The sequence below is a fragment of the Canis aureus genome, chromosome 23, assembly GCF_053574225.1.
Source record: "Canis aureus isolate CA01 chromosome 23, VMU_Caureus_v.1.0, whole genome shotgun sequence".
Classification (NCBI taxonomy): Eukaryota; Metazoa; Chordata; class Mammalia; order Carnivora; family Canidae; genus Canis; species Canis aureus.
The window spans coordinates 15,194,152-15,212,441 of record NC_135633.1 but is presented as its reverse complement, the minus strand read 5'-3'; the positions used below and the strand labels follow the sequence as shown (position 1 = coordinate 15,212,441).

Here is an 18,290-nt window from a genome sequence, read left to right as displayed (position 1 = left end):
GCGAAGAGAAATTGGTTACAATAAGGGGGTTGATCAGGTCATATACGAAGAATAATGGGAGCCAGTTTTCTCACTGATGGAAAAGGGAGTTACAAATATGGAGTAGAAAAAACTGGAATGAATCCAAAGGTATTTGACCAGAGTTGGAGATACCAGTATAAACTCGTGATTAAGTAAGAGAGAAATATAGATGTAAGTATATGTGTGATTACATACATATATTATTTAATTATGTCCATTAAGATATACCGAGAAAAATGGGACACCTGGGTGGCTCAGCAGTTAAGCCTCTGTCTTCAGCCCAGGGCATGATCCCGGGGTCTTGGGATCGAGTCCCACATCGGGCTCCCTGCATGGAGCCTGCTTCTCCCTCTGCCTGCGTCTCTGTCCCTCTGTGTCTCTCTTGAATAAATAAATAAAATCTTTTAAAAATAATATACTGAGAAAAGTAACACCCCAAAAGCACTGAATCAGAAAGTGGCAATGTGCTCAAAAAATGATGGGCCACGTCAAAAGGACATGGAAGCCAGTTGAAGGGGCTCTGACTGGCCAAATATGGTATGATTTGATCATCAAAATAAGTGATAATAATGGATTATAACCCATTGAATAAAATAAGAGTCTAAGCATCTCTTCAGATATTTTGTTTGTTTTAAAGATTTTATTTATTTATTCATGAGAGACACAGAGAGAGAGAGAGGCAGAGACACAGGCAGAGGGAGAAGCAGGCTCCATGCAGGGAGCCCAACGTGGGACTCGATCCCGGTCTCCAGGATCACACCCTGGGCTGAAAGTGGTGCTAAACTGCTGAGCCACCTGGGCTACCCTCTACAGATATTTTAAAAAATGAACAAAGTGAAAGTTTGGTGAGACACAGTATAGTTACATGCTATTGAAGTATCTCCCCATAAATTACTTATTAAGCAGAGTGGCTTAACAGTGGAGAAGCATGAGAGACACTACCTCAATCAAGTGGTCACACTTAACATCACCAATGATGTGACAAATTCCCATCAGGCATGGCATAACAGCATGCAATGAGAAGAACACACCATGACTACTGTTGGTATGCCTGCCCCAAATGGGAAGTTGTATCTAATCATGAGGAAACAGACAAACCTATATTAGCTGGCTATTGCTGAGTCCAAACTTACCCCTAAACTTTGTGGATCAAAACAATATGTATCATCATTCAGTTTCTGTAGGTCAGGAATACGGGCACAACTTGGGTAGGCTCTGGCTTAGGCTCTTCTCTGAGGTTGCCTGAGAACTCACTTCCAAGGTGGCTCATTCGTATGGCTGGCAAGTTTGTGTGACCAATGATGAAATGCTTTAGTTAATCTCCATGTAGGGCTTCCCTGCAGGGCTGTTTGAACATCCCCATGATTCAATGGCTGGCTTCCTCCAGAGCAAGCAATCCAAGACACCGAGGCAGAAGCTGCAGTGTCTTTTATGACCTAGCCTCTAGGTACACGTCATTTCTGTAGTGGTCCACTGGTCATACAGGTCACCCCTGATTCAATGTGGGAGGGGACTTACATGAGAACATGAATACCAGGGGATGAGAATCATTGCAGGCCATTTGGGAGCCTGGCTACCACAAACCCAAATGAAAGGACCAAGATAGCTGACATATAATCTTCAAAACCATTATAATTGTGAAAGTTAAGAAAATGCTGAGGAACTGACTCACATTAAAGGAGACGAAAGAGACATGACAACCACATGTGACACGTGATTTGGGATAGGTCCTTAGCTCCCTATTAGAGAATTGGGAAAACCTGAATTCAGTTTGAAGCTTATAAGTGTCAATTTCCCAATTTAGGTGTTTGCATGGTTCTTGTTTGGAGGAAAGACACAATAAAGAATTTGGGGGTGATGGGGTGTCATGTCAGCAACTTTCTCTCATCTTTTCTGAATATTTGAGATTATTTTTTAAAAAGATCTTATTTATTTGATAGGGAGGGAGAGAGAAGGGGAGGAAGGGAGAGGGAGGAGAGAGAGAGAGAGAGAGAGAGCGCGCGCGCGCGCGCGCGCGCGAGCAGGGGGAGCAGTAGAGGGAGCTGCAGAAGAGGGAGAAGCAGACTCCCCGCTGAGCAGAGGGACCAAAGTGGGGCTCTATCCCAGGACCCTGGGATCATGCCCTCAGCCAAAGGCAGAGACCCTGAGACACCCAGGTTTCCCATATTTGAGATTATTGGAAGAAAAACATACATTCTGTTCAAACCAGTGAAATAATTCAAATCATTTAAAAATATTACATTGAAGTTCTTTAACTCATAATTTTTAAAATAGACCTTTTTTTTTTTAATAGACCTTCTTTTAAAAGTCACAGAGCTTTAATCTTGGGAAACACAGAAAAAGCCAAGGGAAAAAAATAATCTATAATCTATAATATTTTAGCATGAAGCTCTCTGGGCTTTTTTCTGTGCATACATATATATTCACATATATTTTTTAAAAAATTATAAACATGATATGCTGTTCACAAATTTATCATAAACCTATCCTCCAGCCAGTCATATTTTGCTACAACATAAAAAGAGATTACTTACCCACTTTTATACATCCAGTCAGCAATGAGGCTGAGATTCAGGACAAGTTTTGCCTCTCTCCACAGCCTATACTTTTTCTCCCTGCATTCCCCTCCCCTGCCTGCCTCCTTACCTTCCCCCAACCCTGCGCTGCCTCCCCACCTCCTTGCCCCCAGACAGGAAAAAAAAAAATAGCACAGATTTCTTTCTCACCAACCAAAATGTATCAATAATGGCACTGATGCTTACCAGCTGTGTAGCTCTGCAATTCTCGGCACCCATTCACACCTGTCTTCCCAGGCTCTTCCAAAGAGGTGTATTATTTTTTAATGCACCGACTTCATCCTCAGGGCATTTACATAGCTAATTGCTGTCACAGTCCCCATTTTATGATATTCTTTTCATATTTGAAATAGTGCGGCATGGTTTGCCACTGGCCCCTTTTGAACTGATGATGGGATATGTCTGGGAATGAGTCAATCAACCATTATTTGAATATCCGCGATGCACAAGATTCTGCATTCTTCTAAAAACTTAGGAGTGCAAAGATGTAAATGCTAATTTCTTGCCTGGAAGTATTCTGAAATTCAACTAGAGAGAGAAGAGAAATGTCCATACAACAGCACACAGTAGCATCAGGCAGTCTGTGCTCAGTGATGTCTGGGCTTTTATTGTCAGAAAGATTTCCTCAGCCCCCATTGGTGGAGGGATGTTTGTGGAGCAAGTTTTTCTGGCAAGAGAAATAGTAATAATAAAGATATAGTGGCAAGAATGTTTCAGACTTGTGTGGTGGAGAGTGAAGAGATGAGTATGGCTAGAAGGTGACAGAAAAAAATGGGCAAGAAGTTAGGCCAGGGGGGTGCCTGGCTGGCTCAATTGGTAGAGCATGCGACTCTTGATCTGGGGGTCATGAGTTCAAGCCCCACATTGGGCATAGAGCTTACTTAATAAAAAAGTAAAAGACAAAATGGGTTAAAAAAAAAAAAAAAGGCCAGGGACTGATGGTGGAAAGCCTTGAATGCCACTTTAAGAACAAACTTTATCAAATGGGAAGCAATTGTGTGGGATGAAAGCCAGGCCCTGGGTGGAAAATGAGAATGCAGAGTCTTTCTGCAGACAGCTCCCTAGAGTCAAATGGTAGGAAAAGGAAGGGGAAGATGAGATGAGCCAAAAGGGTAAATTAAAATTATTGACAACACTGGGGAAGCCATGCGTACTTGAAAGCTGGGAAGACAGTGCTGGTGGAGGGAAAGATGGAAGACAACAAAGGGAGAGAGAACCATTAGCAAAGTGTGTTCTCCAGAGAGGTGAAGGGGAGCAGAATCCAGAACATCCACGTTGATGGAGAAGTTGGGGAAGAGCTTATCTTTGAGAAGGAGGGAAGTCACATACTCTGAGGCAGGAGGGATGGAGACTGGCTTAAGTATGGAGATGGATGTGGAGTGGAGAAAAATGTAAAAGATGTGTTGTCCTGGGCTGAGCCTAGGCTCAGTGGGTTCAGGGCAGCGGACAAGGAGTGGTCTGGTTTGGAGAGTGATGGTGATGGTTTAAAATGAGATCAGTGGCTCAGAGGATAGATGGGAAAGAGGAAGGAAACCTGATGAGAGAGTACAGACCTGCAAAGGCATATCCATGCCCAGATCCCCATGATGTGGAGCCATTTCTCATGAGCAAGTTGGGGCTCTCCTAGGGGTGGATAAATTCCTCCAGTCCTGGCTTTGTCTTCTCCCATAGCCTTGGAAGTCTCAGGGGCTAGGATTTCCCAGGTTCTCTGGCAGCATTATGCAGGAGAATTTTCTGTAATGATACAAATGCTCTATATTTGCACTTTCTATTATGGTAGCCAGCCACCAGCTACCTGGTGGCTTTTGAGTACTTAAAATGTGGCTAGTGGGATTAGGAACCACATTTTGAATTTTTATTTAATTTGAATTAATTTAAAAAGCGCAAATGGCTAGTGGTCACCTCATCGGACAGAGCAGCTACTGAATAGCCCCTTTCTTCTTAGTGGAGGAGATAAGAGCAGTGGAGGATAGAGTTCAGACAGGAGATTGTGCTATTGAGAAGCATTAGTTTTTCCAGAAACTACTCTGGTTGGCCTTCCCAAGAGGAGGTTTGCAGTTTCAGAACTCCACATCACCTTCTCTATGCTTGTGATAAACAGACTCACAAGGATCAGTTGTTCTGGAGAATTTTTTTTCCTGACCAGATTCTGGAGAGGTCTTTAATGATAGGTCTGTCCTTGAATCCATATATCTGGGAAGTAGAATTAGCTATCACAAGGGATATGTGGGATATGAGGGAATGTGGAAGCTGAGGAGATCATTTCACTCAGGCCAAAGGAGCTTCTGTTGTCCAAGGAGGGAGTCTGGGGTCCTACAAAAAGGAGGCCTAGAAACAGAGACCTAGATTCAAACTGTGGTCCTCAAACATGTTATACAACCATTTTAATTCCACATGTATAAAATGGAAAGAATGATACCTACCTGAAAAGGCTGCTGCAGGTGTTACATATAATTAATGACATTCACATTTAGTCTTTTTAAAAATGATTCAGCTATTTGAGAGAGACCGAGTGAGTGTGTGGGGTGTGGGGAGGGGCAGAGGCAGAGTCTTTTAAGCAGAATCCTCACTGAACACAGACCCTCCCATGTGGGGCTCGGTCTCACGACCTTGAGATCATGGCCTGAGCAGAAATCAAGAGTCAAAGTCTTAACTGACTGAGCCACCAGGCACTCCCATATTCATTCTGCATTGATTGCTCCCTAATATGAGAGGTACTAGGAATAAAATGGTAGGCAATGCAGGTATGATTCTTGTTCCACTATTTCACTGCCTTATGTTCTAGTGTGTGAAGATAGGCATTGATCAAACAATCACAGAAGTATACACATCTCTATAATATAATTATGTTCTATAAAATTACAGACTGTGATAAGTCCAGGAAGGAAAAGTACAGGTGATGTGATTTTTTTTTTTTTTTTTTTTTTGGTGATGTGATTTCTAAAATATGTTTGCAGACTTTTTGACACTCTCCCTCTAAAAGGTAGTACCTAATTCTTCTCCCATTGGATGTGAGCCAATCCTAGTGATTCAGTTCTAATGAATAGAATATGGTAGAAGGGATGCTATTTGGCTTTTGAAGCTAGTTCATAAAAAAGATACAGCTTTTTTGTCTCTCTTTCCTTCCCCTCCACCTCCCCTCCATTTCTTCCCACTTTCTCAATGTTTGAATTCAAGTCACCATGTTGTGAGGAGGACCAAGAAATATGGAGAGGTATATGTACAGAGAAACTGAGTCCTCTTACCAGCAGTCAACAACAACTTGCCAGCCATATGAATGAAAAGTCTTGAAGGGGAAACTCTAGTCCCAATCAGACCTACGGGTGACCACATTCCCAGCTGACATCTGACTGCAATCTCATGAGAGATCACAAGCTAGAACCACCTAGCCAAGCCATTCCCAAATGCCATGCCTGACCCACGGAAATTATGAGAGACAATAAATGATAATTACTGGCTTAAGACATTAAGTCTTGGAGATATTTGTTACCCAGCACTAGATAACTAATAAAATAATAATTAAAAAAAATCACGTGATAAAGTCTGGGGTATCAAGAAAAACAGGAGAAAAAATTTAAATAAAGAGGTGGAGGTGGAGGAAGATATTCTAAGGAGCTGTATTAACACAAACAAGGGCCTGGGGGCAAATGATCAGTTTGAGAACTAAAAATTATCCAGGGTGCTAGGAGCACAGTTGAGTGGAAGAGAAGCAGGATGCCTGAGTATGGAGGGAGGGGTTCAATCATGCAGAGCCATGGAATAACTTTTTCGAAATGTGGTTGGACACTCTTAAAGAAGTTTTAGCAGTTAGAGATGCATTGAGACTGACAACTTGGTTTTTGGTGCTTTTCCCAGGGATGGGAAACACCCGATAAGGACGATCCAGTGGAAGATCATGGTTCTGTTTGACATGCTTTTGAGATGCCCAGGTTATGTTGTCCAACAGGACACCAGATGTACACATCTAGAGTTTCAAGGAGCCATATGGATTGCATGTGCATGTTTGAAAGACAACAGCAAACATATAGTGATGGAAACCAATGGAGTAAATTGGTAAAATCAACTGGAGACAGGATACAGGATAAGAACAGAAGAATGCCTCGGATCTAGAACAACGCAGTTTAACAACTAGCTAGTGGAGGACGGGTCAGTCAGGGAAGGACGGTGAGATACAGCAGAGGTATAGGGAAACTGAAATTGTGCCAGGGAGAGAGACTATTACAGAGAGGTAATAATCAATCATGTCAAATAACCCAAGGTGAGGGTCAATGAAAGGCCCACTGAACTAATTCAATTGAGTCTTGAGGGCTAGAAAAACATCTCTTTTGAGGGAAGAAGTGATGGAGACAAAAGCCCACATGGACAGGGGCAAGGAATAGCGGGAGTTAGAGAAATGGAGGAAATGAGGTCAGACAACTCTTTTCAGAAGTTCAGTTGAGAAAGAGAGGAGAAAGTAGAAGATTCAGATGAGGTTAGAGTTTGTTGTTTTGGGGAGGGAGGGACACCTGAGTGGCTCAGCAGTTGAGCATCTGCCTTCAGTTCAGGGGGTGATCCCCGGTCCCCCCGGGATTGAGTCCATGAGGACTCAATCCCTGCAGGGAGCCTGCTTCTCCCTCTGCCTATGTCTCTACTTCTCTCTCTGTGTCTCTCATGAAAAAATAAATAAAATCTTAAAAAAAAAAAAAAAGATGGGAAGGAGACCTCTGTTTAAATGCTGATGGAAAGGATCCCATAGAGAAAGAAGTTTGTGATTTGGACAAGAGGATTATGAAAATGAGGTGGGGGGGCATGAAAGGATTCAGAACAAGGTCAAACCCTGGGCACATAGGCGGCATTGTGATATTAGTGGCTCTATTTAACACTTATTTTTAACTTAAAAAAATTGTAAATTACAACAGATGCGTATAAGAGTCTAAAACAAATACAGTAGTCCCCACCTGCCCCTTATCTATGGTTTCTGTGTCTGGTTTCAGTTACCCAAGTTCAACTGTGGTCCTGAAGCAGATGATCCCATCGTCAGAAGGTCAATAGTAGCCTACCTCTACGTCCCCAATGCCTGTGCCATTCACCTTGATTCATCTCATCATGGGTGTATTTTGCCCTCTTACATCATCGCAAGAAAAAAGGGTGAGTATAGCATGGATATTTAGAGAGCTAGAGAGACCACACATAGCTTTTATTACAGTGTATTATTGTAATTGTTCTATTTTATTACTATTGTGAATCTCTTTTTGTGCCTTATATATATATATGATTTAATTTATTTATTTGTGAGAGACATAGAGAGAGGCAGAGACACAGGCAGAGGGAGAAGCAGGTTCCCCGCAGGGAGCCTGATGAGGGACTGGATCCCAGGCCCCCAGGATCACGACCTGACCCAAAGGCACCACTGAGCCATCCAGGCTCTCCATGCCTAATTTATAAATCAAACTTTATCATAGATAAGCATGTATAGGAACAGATATAGTATATATAGGGTTCAACACTATCTACACCTTAGGCATCCACTGGGGTCTTAGAATGTATCCCCTCAGATAAAGGGGGACTTCTGTAGAAAGCTTAACGGGTCATTATAGTAAACAACCATATAACCAGACAAAAACAGAACATTGTCTATATTTCAGAAGCCCCCTCCCATGTTTATTTTTCTTGTCCCAATGCCCTATTCCCAGTGATAAGAGTTCATGTTCTTCTATTTTTTCTTTCCGGTTTTACCACCTAGGTATATATCCCCAAATAATGCTGCTTAATTTTGCTTGTTTTTGAACTTTATATAAAACAATTGTACTATATGGATTCCTTTATTTCATGTTTCTTTCAGTCGATATATTTTTAGCATTCATCCATGTTGTTGCATGGACTTTGTTGTCAGATCTGTATACTCTTCTGATGTATGATTATATCACAATTCATTTATCCTTTCTGCTATTACTGGACATGTAGGATGTTTCTTTTTTAAGTTTCGTGATCTCCTACTTTTAAAACATATTTTTATGTATTTTAAAAATTGTTTTTAAGTATTCTCTATGCCTGCTGTGGAGCTTAAACTCACAACCCCGAGATCAAGAGTCAGACGCTCTACTGACTGAGCCATCCAGGCGCCCGTCCTGTTTGGGGTATTACAAAAATACCACAACAAACATTCTTGCATGTGTGTCCTGATGCACATGCACCCGAGTTTCTCTTGGCTGTATTCCTAAGAGGAACGTTTGGGTCCTAGAATATGCCTATCTTCGACTTCATTAGTTAATACCAAACTTTCCCAGAGGTCATACCAATTTATACTCCTATAAGCTACTCAACTTCACTAGAAATGAGACAAACTGTATCATTAATATTAATAATACATCTTTACTGATTTTGCAAAGAAGTATCTTCCTGAGCCAGGTGCTTCCTTAGGGTAAGTGCTAACCTGCCAACTCTTCCTTTCTAGCTTGGGGCTGATTGAGTTCTATCTCAGCATGACATGTTACCATTAAGTGGATCATTGTTTCTCTTATGTGTTACAAGTGAGGTTCTTCCTTGGTTAAGACTTGGAAGTAAAAAACTCTCTTACATTATAGGTAATACATATAATTGTTACATCTTGCGGTAGATCACCCCTGCACATGGTTGAACTTTTACAGTTAGCATAGTGCTGCATTTGGGTGGCTAAGTGGAAGATTAAGAGCATGAAATATGGACCTGGAGGACTTCCTGGGTTTGAATCATCATTCTGTACTTTCTAGCTGTATGATCCTGCCCAAATTATTTCACCTCAGTTTGCTCATCTAGAAGATGAGAAAGTACCTACCTCGTAGGGTGGATGGTGGGGCTTAAATGGTGTAATTAGTGAAAAGTACTTTTAAAAGGTGCCTGGCATCCAATTGCTTTGCTATATATCTGTTATAGGTTTAGGGGCAGTAGAGGTCAGTGTTTATGAACATGGGCTGAAGTTAGAAGGAAATCAGGTCTTGGCTCTACTCTCTCCGGACTGCAGATCATTGGATGAGTCATATAATCTCCCCATACCTCAGTTCCTCACCTGTATAAACGGAGATACGAATCATTCATTACCTTGTACAGGTGCTGTAAGGATTGAAATGGCAAATGAAAAGTACCACGTGCTGAGTGTGGGTGTCGCACACCCTAATTGCTGTCATTTTAGCAGGTGGTAGCTACTGTTCCTGCCCTCAGATGCTGGGGGTGAACAGCTGCTGGGCCCTGACATCCATCGGTCCTATACACTATCCAGAGGAGTGTAAAAATGTGTGGAGAGATAAAAAAATTATTCCCATTTGTGTGTAGGTCCCGGGCGATGTACACTTGGGCTCAGGTATGGCGTCATCCCAATACACCGGTACCTAAGGAATACAATAGTGTGTCTGGAGCAGGGAATGTGAGGGTCTTAGGGAGGAAATATCTAGTTGAGTAGCCTTCTAGAAGAGGTTTTTAAGATAAGTCTCAAGAAACATCCATACAAATGGGAGAAGTTGGAGAAAATACTGGTCGTAAAAAGCTTTGACTCTCGGGTCAAAGTATTTTTCCTTAATTCAGCAAGAAATGGGATATTTTGTGTTGTTGCCAGGTGGCTGTGAGACGGGAGCTGGAGTATGAAAAATGTCCAGGTGCACTAGGCCAACAAACGGTGGTTTAGCAACCCCACTGTCTGGCTTGCACTGCCATCAGACTTTGGTACTTTTAGAAGATGATATTTGGAGATGGATACGCCTACTACACTTTTAATGCCAAATTAGTTATGTTTTTCTAACACATTTCCAAAAACCAGGGCAAAAGCGGCTGAGGTCATTATTGCAAACCTCACTGTATCACCTCATTGTTGCTTGCAAACTAGAGATAAAATGCATTAGTATGTACCTGTGGTGGCGGATACCCACACACGTGAGAAAATAGTGTAGAAATACAGGCTCACACAAATGAATACGATTAAGATTGGGGGAAATGTCAATAAGCTGGGTGGACTGCATCAACGCCAATATCCCGAGTGTGATATATTACACTTTTGGAGAACATTACCACTGGGGAGAGCTGGGCAGTGAACAAAAGATTTCTCTGTCCTCTTGTTTTTTTTTAACATGTTAATCGGCAATTACCACAAAAAAGTTCCAATTAAAAAAACATTAGTAAAAGTCATGTTTTGTAGAAAAAGTGCCGTACTAAGTCACATTCTGCTTCCCTCCATTGTCCATGAATTTAGGGGATCTAGGGACATATAAAATAGGCGCCATCGTTTACGTTGGGGAAGGGAGAGCCAGGTGCCTAGAAGAGGTCAGCAGTACAGGAGCTGCATTGCTACTCTGATCTCCGTGCAGCTGCCCAGGACAACCACGCAAGGCTTTCGGGGGCCGACTGCACCCGGCGGCTTTCGGGTCTACCCACCGGGTCCCCGAGGTCCCTTTTGCGCCTCCAAAGGTGGCGTTGGGACCTGCTCTTGCAGCGTGGAAGCGCACGGGAGCGGCTGAAGCGGCCGGACGCAGCCCTCTGAGGTTCGCGGGGCGTTTCCACCCAACCCACTCCTTTCGAGGAGTACGACCCCCGGGGCCGAGGGAACCGCGCTGGTGGAGCGGGTCGGGGAAGCCCGTGCGCAGGGCGGGGCCGCCAGCAGCTCGGATCGCGCTCTTCTCCGCTACGTGCGAGGGCCGCCTCCGCCTCGCCACGGGCGCCCCGAACTTTCGCAAAGTGTCGGAGGGAGGCCGCGGCGGGCTGCGCGTGCGGGCCCGGGAAGGCTCCACCGCGCCGCCCGCCGAGCCGCCGCCCGCGTTTCCAGAAAAGAAACTTCCCTTCCCCGAACCTGCGGGCGTCCGCGTGGGGGAAACTGAGGCAGGGCGGGCGGGCGCGGCGCGCGCAGCTCCCGCCCCGCGCGGGGAGCCCGGGCTTGCAGGGGTCGCCGCCGCGCGGACGCGGGCACCTCGGGGCCGCCCTCCGCGCCCTCCCCCGCCGCCCCGCCCCGCCCCGCCCGGGACAAAGCCGGAGCCCGCGCCGGGAAGCCGGGAAGCCGGGGGGCGGGGGGCGGGGGCGGGGGCGGCCGGGGCGGCTCCCGCGCGCGCCCCGCTCCCCCGTGGGCGCCAGGCTCCTCCCCGCCGCCCCAACGGCGATCGGCCGAGCGCGGCCCGCCCCGGAGCCCCATGACGTCACCCGCGGCGGCAGGCCCCGCCCCCGGCCCCGGGCGGCAGGCCGCATGACGTCACCGAGGCCCCACCCCTCCGGAGCGAGTTCGGTCCTGGCGTTCATTTCATTCCTGTCCTCATTCCGAACATTCTTAGCATCGCTCGCGCCGCGCCGCGCCGCCCGAGCCGAGCCGAGCCTCTGCCGCCGCCGCCGCGGCCCCGCCGCCCGCCGCGGGCGCCCCCAGCACTTCGCAGACTCGCTTCCCCCCCGCGGGCCGGTCCGCGCGGCGGGGCCCGGGCCCGGGGCGGCCGCGGCGGGACGCGGGCCATGCGGTGAAGCCCCCGCCGCCCCCACCGCCCCCACCGCCCCCACCCCGTGCGCCTTCGCCCGGAGCCGCGGGCAGCCGGGCCCGGGGCAGCAGCGCCGCGCGGCCGAGGGGTGGGGTGGCCCGGCCCGGGCGCCGGGAGCCGGGAGCCGCGGAGGGAGCCGGGCGCGGAGCTGCGGGCGGGGGAAGCGGCGCCGAAGTTTGCCTCCGACTCGCCGGGCGCCGCGGCGGCTCCCTTCGCCGAGGTAAGTTGGCGCGCGGGGCTGCGGCCGGGGCAAGGGGGGCGCGGGGCGCGCGGGGCAGGGGGGGCGCGCGGGGCAAGGGGGGCGCGGGGCCGGCTCGGGCCGCTCCGCTTTGTGTGCGGCGGGCGGCGGGCAGGCGGGCGGCGGGCAGGCGGCGGGACCCCGCGGGACCCCGCGCCCCCGCCCCCGCCCAGGTGAGCGCCGCCGCCGCCGCCGCCGCCGCGCGAGTTGCCGGGACGCCAAGTTGGGCCGCGCGCTGCCGAGCCCGCGCGGCAACAGGCGGCTCCCCGGCCGGCCGCGCCCCCCGCGCCCCGCGCCCCCCGCGCCCCGCCCGCACGCGCGCTCACGCGCACACACACACACACGCACACGCACACGCTCGCAGCCTCGGGCACTTTGCACGGGTCTCTCGGGGAAGTCAGAAGTTCGGAGCGGCGCGGGCGCGGGCGCGGAGGGCAGCGGGCGCCGCCTCGGAGCCCCGAGCCGGCGGCCCCCCCGACCCCCCTCCCCGGGGCCCCCTCCTCCTCCTCCTCCCCGGAGCCCCCGCCGCCGGCCCCCGCGACCCCCCCGCCGCCCTCCGCGGCCCGGGGTCCGGGGTCCTGGGTCCTGGGTCCTGGGTCCGGGGCCCGGGGCCCGCCGACCCGCGGGGTGGCCGCCGGCGGGGCTCGCTCCTCCCCTAAGATGAAAGCAGGCACGGGCGCCTGTGCCGCTGCTCCAGGACCGCCGCCGCCGCCGCCGCTTCATTGCACATTCAAGTGGAAAATTTTCAGGAGTCAGCAGAAACATTGTGTCCAAAAAAGACTGAGTCGCACTTACCACCAAACCCTGGAGGAGACTCTCCCTGGAAAACTTCCCTTCGGTAGGAAATACTGGGGGATTTGTTTGTTTATTGGAAGAGAGAGGATCCCCAGGAGAGCAGAAAAATCAGGGGGTACTTCTTAGTCTTTGTTCGCAGCAGCAACACTGTTTTTCCAAAGTCCAGAGGCCCGTTTTCAAGAAAGTTCAACTTCCACGAGTTTCTCTTTTCTAAAATGCATTTGTGTGTGCGTGTATGTGTGTGTGTGTGTGTGTGTACATGTATATATATATAATTTTTTTTTTTTGAACTGAAGGAACATTTTTAAATGAGTTGGAAACAATAGGGGAGCTCACCCTTGCCTTATTCTTCCTCCCACGGAAATAAATAAAATCCAGATCATCATTTTCTTTGCTTTTTAGTTGTCTTTCTTTTTTTAAAGATTTATTTAAGGTCTGAATGGTGTCACTGTATAAAAATATTTATGAAACAATGAAATAGCAGCCACCAGCATTTCTCAGGAGGCTTGTTAACTTCTCAGAAGCAAGTGGCTGCCTGTGATTTGCAGAAATGAAAATTGACCTCAGTAAGCGCTGGAAACTCAGAGACAGATGATGTTCCAGGAGCGGGTAATGTAAAAAGGCCTGTTTTAAAAACAGTGCCTTGGAGGGAGCCCAGGTCCTGGGACGGAAAGGTCTGCGAAACCTATCAGGTTTCAAAATGGTTAAACAAGAGAATTTAAAATGCTGCAGATACTGCAAAGGAGCAGAACACTTAGCAGTTCAGGGCAACCACATGTTTCTTCCTCCCCACCCTTCTCCTTGATGGTTTCTGGAAGTTTTGGTGGTCTGATCCGTTTGCTGGTGTGCTGAGTGCCTGCAGGTGGTTACCTGAGTAGAGCGATCCCTTCGGGAGCATGTGATCTGACTGCATTGTCAAAGCAGGCAGTGGGCTCCTTTCTGTGTCGCCCGCCGGGGACTCCTGCCGGGGTGTCAGGCACGGGGGCACTCTGAAGGCAGTGCTGGGGCAGCGTGTCTCGGGCTGTGTCCAGAGCTTCATCCTTTCACTATTGGGCTTGTGCCCTTTTGTAACTAGCACAGACAGTCTTTGGGGCCAGACTTAGATCCAACTTTGGTTAAGAATCTTTCCTCTTCAGAGGGAAATAGTAGAACTCATTACAAAGTGACTCAGGAAAGACAAATGGATTAGTTGAACCTTTGTCAACAGCGAGGTTTTGAATTGCTGATTATTTTTTTTGGGGGGGGAGTGGGGGGAAAGGCTTATTTTTCTAATCTCACTATTTCCATAAATGGTCACAGATATTTTTGTTTAGTATTTCTTTGTATGTGCAACTCGGTGTTGAGCTCTCAGGTTTCAGATTTTAAACCGAGTTTGTAATTCTTTTATTTGTTGTTGGTATTGAAAAATGAACTGATAAGCTGTGTTCCTGGTTCTTGCTGATGGTATAAAAGTGCCAACGTAGACCATTTTATTTTTAAAGTATTATTTGATCCACAATTTTAGGGGAATATTAGAATAGTCTTTTTTTTTTTTTTTTTTTTTTTACAATTTTGAAACAAAACCAATGTGACACTTTGCCTTGACTGTAAAATTTTTTTTTTGAATATAAGATATAATCTTTGTATAGATTCCTCCTCTTAGTGATCTTTCATAAAGTAAGAAATAGAACTCCATCCAGAGAACATGCTTGAGACATTGATGGAGGTTTTTTTTTTTTTTTCCCCTTTTCCCAAAACATAAACCAGGACTCATCACGACATATACTTAATGAGATTTAATTTAAAGAGGGAGTGCAACCTAGTTTAGTTTGAGCCGGATTGAAACAAATTTCTCAGGGAGAGGCTGCAAGGCGCTTCCTTGCATTGTGGTACAATGTGTGCCTAGGCCCCAGCAGCAGACTAATTATATGTGAGGGTGGGTGGGGGGGGGGGAGGGGGCACTCTGGGAGAAGTCAGCTTCTTCGTTTCCCTTTTTTGTCTCTGTTACTTTATACAGGGAGAATTATGCATTCATACACTCTGGGGACCAATGTCCCCTTTTATTAAGAAAAAGGACAAGCAAGTCTTAAGGAAGAGGGTGTTTGAATTTTTTTTTTTTTTTTTGCTGCCTGTGCTTTAGTCATTTAGAAACAGTTTTGAGTTCTGACGCTGCAGAACAGTGAGTACAGGAGGGCATCTCTCAATGGGAAAATTTGAGAAGAATATACTTGTAGTGGATCATCCATTTCTAGATCATATTTGTTATATTTTCAGGAGAAAAGTATGTAACAGGAACAGTGAGAGAATGTAGATCTCAGATGTTAGATAGGCCTTTGAAGAAATGAGCTGTACTATTAACCGTGTTTGAAGGTTCCTTGTTTTAGAAAGGGATCGATCTCTCCTACATGGTCAAACCAGAGCCTGTGCATCTGTGGGATTACTTTTCTCTCTAATCTCATGTATTATTATGCGTTAATTGTGAGCATAATTATACTGCCTGCAAATGAAAATCGTAGTGTTTTATCACTCAAAAGGTTGGTGCAAATAACTGCGTTTGTGATCCAGTGTAAAGTGACCGTGTTCACATGCAGACAGTAGGTAGATAACACTTTCAAGCTTGTATTTTGGGCACGTTGTCTTGTTTCCAATAAAGAGATTGCGAAAGAATAAAAATGCTGCTGAGTGAAAGCTGTGCCTAGGGGTTGGATCCATTTAGTGATAAAACTTTTCAGGTCTGTTTTTTTCCCCCAAAGACTGAAGAATACTGTCCAGAGCGAGTGTCCGGCTTTCTCGGTCGCCCGGCAAGGAAATCAGAGTCCACCTTTCTGTTGACCAAGGCGCGCACTACGGCTTCCTCTTTAGAGTTCAGAGACTGGAACTGCCGCAAGCGCTGGTGTCCTACTTCTGAACTCGGCACAAAAAAAAAAAAAAAAAAGTATATTGTAAGCTGCTTGTCCTTTGACAAACTTGGGCTCTGCTGCTGGGCTACTGGACTGATTGATGGCTAGAATAATCTTTGATCGCTGCCCGGTGCTTTTTCTTACTTTATCTGTAGAAGCCACAGATTGCCCTGTGGTATTTCAATCAGATCCCAGATCATGTTTGAACAATATCAGTGATATATTTTACTCTTTCACATTCACAAAGGTGATACAATTAAGTAATCCAGGTCCAGGTCCGTGTTAAGCCCTTAATGTGTCAGGGTTGGGCTTTCTGACAAAGCCCAGTTTAGTCCCCCTCGTATTGTGATGACTGCATACTTCTGAGATCTGGGAAGTTTGGGCCTTCCCTCTTCTGGAATAGTTTGTGGAATGCCCGAATATTCGGATCTACATATCTGGAGTGTTTCTGTGCGTGTTTTTATTTTGTTTTGTTTTCAAAGCTGGGAGCTATTCAGAGTCCCCAGCCTGTAAAGAGTCTCGTCCTAAGCGTCCTTGACCCCATCCCATATTGGAACTCACAGTTGAAATTCAGCCATCTCTTCAGATAGGTTCAGCCTTCCTCATGGTGCCGAGTAAGAGAATTTTGAAATAAGTATTTTGGGCAGCCCGGGTGGCTCAGCGGTTTAGCGCCGCCTTCGTCCCAGGGCCTGATCCTGGAGACCTAGGATCGAGTCCCACGTCGGGCTCCCTGCATGGAGCCTGCTTCTCCCTCTGCCTCTCTCTCTCTGTGTCTCTCATGAATAAATAAATAAATAAAATCTTTAAAAAATATGTATTTTTATTTTAGTGAAAGCAAATAGGATGCCTTGAAGGGTGGGTTTTGAGGATGGTATTTCTTACAGGGTGGGTCCCTCTGAGCTCTTAAGTGCTGTCACTGGCTTTTTTGCATGGTTGGGAGGATTCTCAGAAAATAGTTTCCATAGTCTGGGAGTCCTAGCTGTGAAACCACTGGTCTCTCTCCTGATTGGAAGGGGGAGGGGGAATCTTAGAGGCTGTTCTCTTTCTACACGATTGTGGCAGGCCAAGGGAAGTCTCCATCCTGGCTGTACTCACCCCCCCCCCCCACGCCCCCACATTTACTATCCCCCATCAATATTTACTATCCTGATGTAATGCTTTCTGCTCTTTTTCACATTCGTTTTTAAGGCTCTGTCCTAGGATTTCATTAGCAGTGTTAGTTTGAGCAATAGGACCCAGCATCGGAAAATGGGTTTAAAAGAAAAAAAGCAGCTTATTAATGAACAAGTTAAGCACCCCCATCGTCTCCAGTGGGGAATTCTGGTTGCTTTTAGGCGTCTGACAGATTTAGATGTATGTGTACAGTGACTGAAACACTATTGACTCGGAATATACAACAATGACGAGTGCTGTTGTTTTTACTGATATATAAACTGAAAAACTGCTGCTAATGGTGGGAAATGTTAATTATGTGAGAACATATTGAACTTATATTCTCTGGCATGAACTTTTAAAAAAAATGCATGAACTGCGCCGCTTTTTTATAGGCACAGCTTTCTAATTATCATAATTCAGTTCAGCTCTGCTCTTGGATGGAGTTCAAGTGCAATCTCAATTTAACTTGAAAGGAGTTTTTTTTTTTTTTTTTTTTTTTTAAACTGAGAATGTTTAAGAAAATTTGAAAAGTTCATCCAAGAATGTTTTCTGCTTAGGTGTTGGTAATTGTGGGGGGGATGAAAATGAGTGCTTTTCTGTAATAATTAACTAGATCTGAATGTTAGATTGACTGTCCTTTTTTTTTTTTTTTTTGCTTTGCACTGTAACCAAACCTGCATCTTGTACATTTTTGCACAACCGGATGCTATGTGTTGCTGAGGTCTCTTTGAAAACCAGTGTCTTTTACCTAATAGGTAGTAAACTATAAATAAATGAATATTTTATTACCGTTAATGATAAAATCTCTGTGAAGAGAGGAACCTCTTTAGAGGGTAGGGAGTAGAAAGCAATAAATGCAGAAATCTTACGAATTCATTCAGCGAGAACCACCATTAATCTTGGATACCAACCAAGCCTTTAGAAGGTGCTATCTGCATTTGTTTGTTCATCTTTACATCTTGACCTGATGGCATTCTATGACAGGAGGCATCTTTGACAGCGTTCATTCCACTGCCTGATGTCCTTTAAATTTTCTGCGACCTTAGAGCCTTTTCCAAGAAAGAAAGAAAAAAAAAAGTTAATGAAGCCCAGGCGCCAAATCCTCTGTGGAATCAATTTTAATTGGAAGAAAGAACAACTTCAGCTGGACCTTCCGACTTTCGTCCAG

The 18,290-nt window shown here is 46.2% G+C and overlaps 1 protein-coding gene and 1 long non-coding RNA gene across 4 annotated transcripts in view; one reads left to right on the top strand and one right to left on the bottom strand.

Annotated features, from left to right (window-relative positions):
* LOC144294648 (uncharacterized) overlaps positions 1 to 14,238 on the bottom strand; it is a 109,303-nt gene extending 95,065 nt beyond the window's left edge. The window contains exon 1 of one of the 2 annotated variants that reach the window (XR_013362019.1): positions 13,089 to 14,238. This is a non-coding gene — a long non-coding RNA (uncharacterized LOC144294648). The remainder of the gene's footprint in view (positions 1 to 13,088) is intronic. The other variant, XR_013362020.1, reaches the window with a different exon arrangement.
* Positions 12,119 to 18,290, top strand: part of TEAD1 (TEA domain transcription factor 1) — a 268,699-nt gene continuing 262,527 nt past the window's right edge. The window contains exon 1 of one of the 2 annotated variants that reach the window (XM_077866442.1): positions 12,119 to 12,275. The gene's annotated coding sequence lies outside the window, so the exon portion shown is untranslated. Of the gene's footprint in view, positions 12,276 to 13,036; positions 13,132 to 18,290 lie in introns of those variants that run through there. The other variant, XM_077866441.1, reaches the window with a different exon arrangement.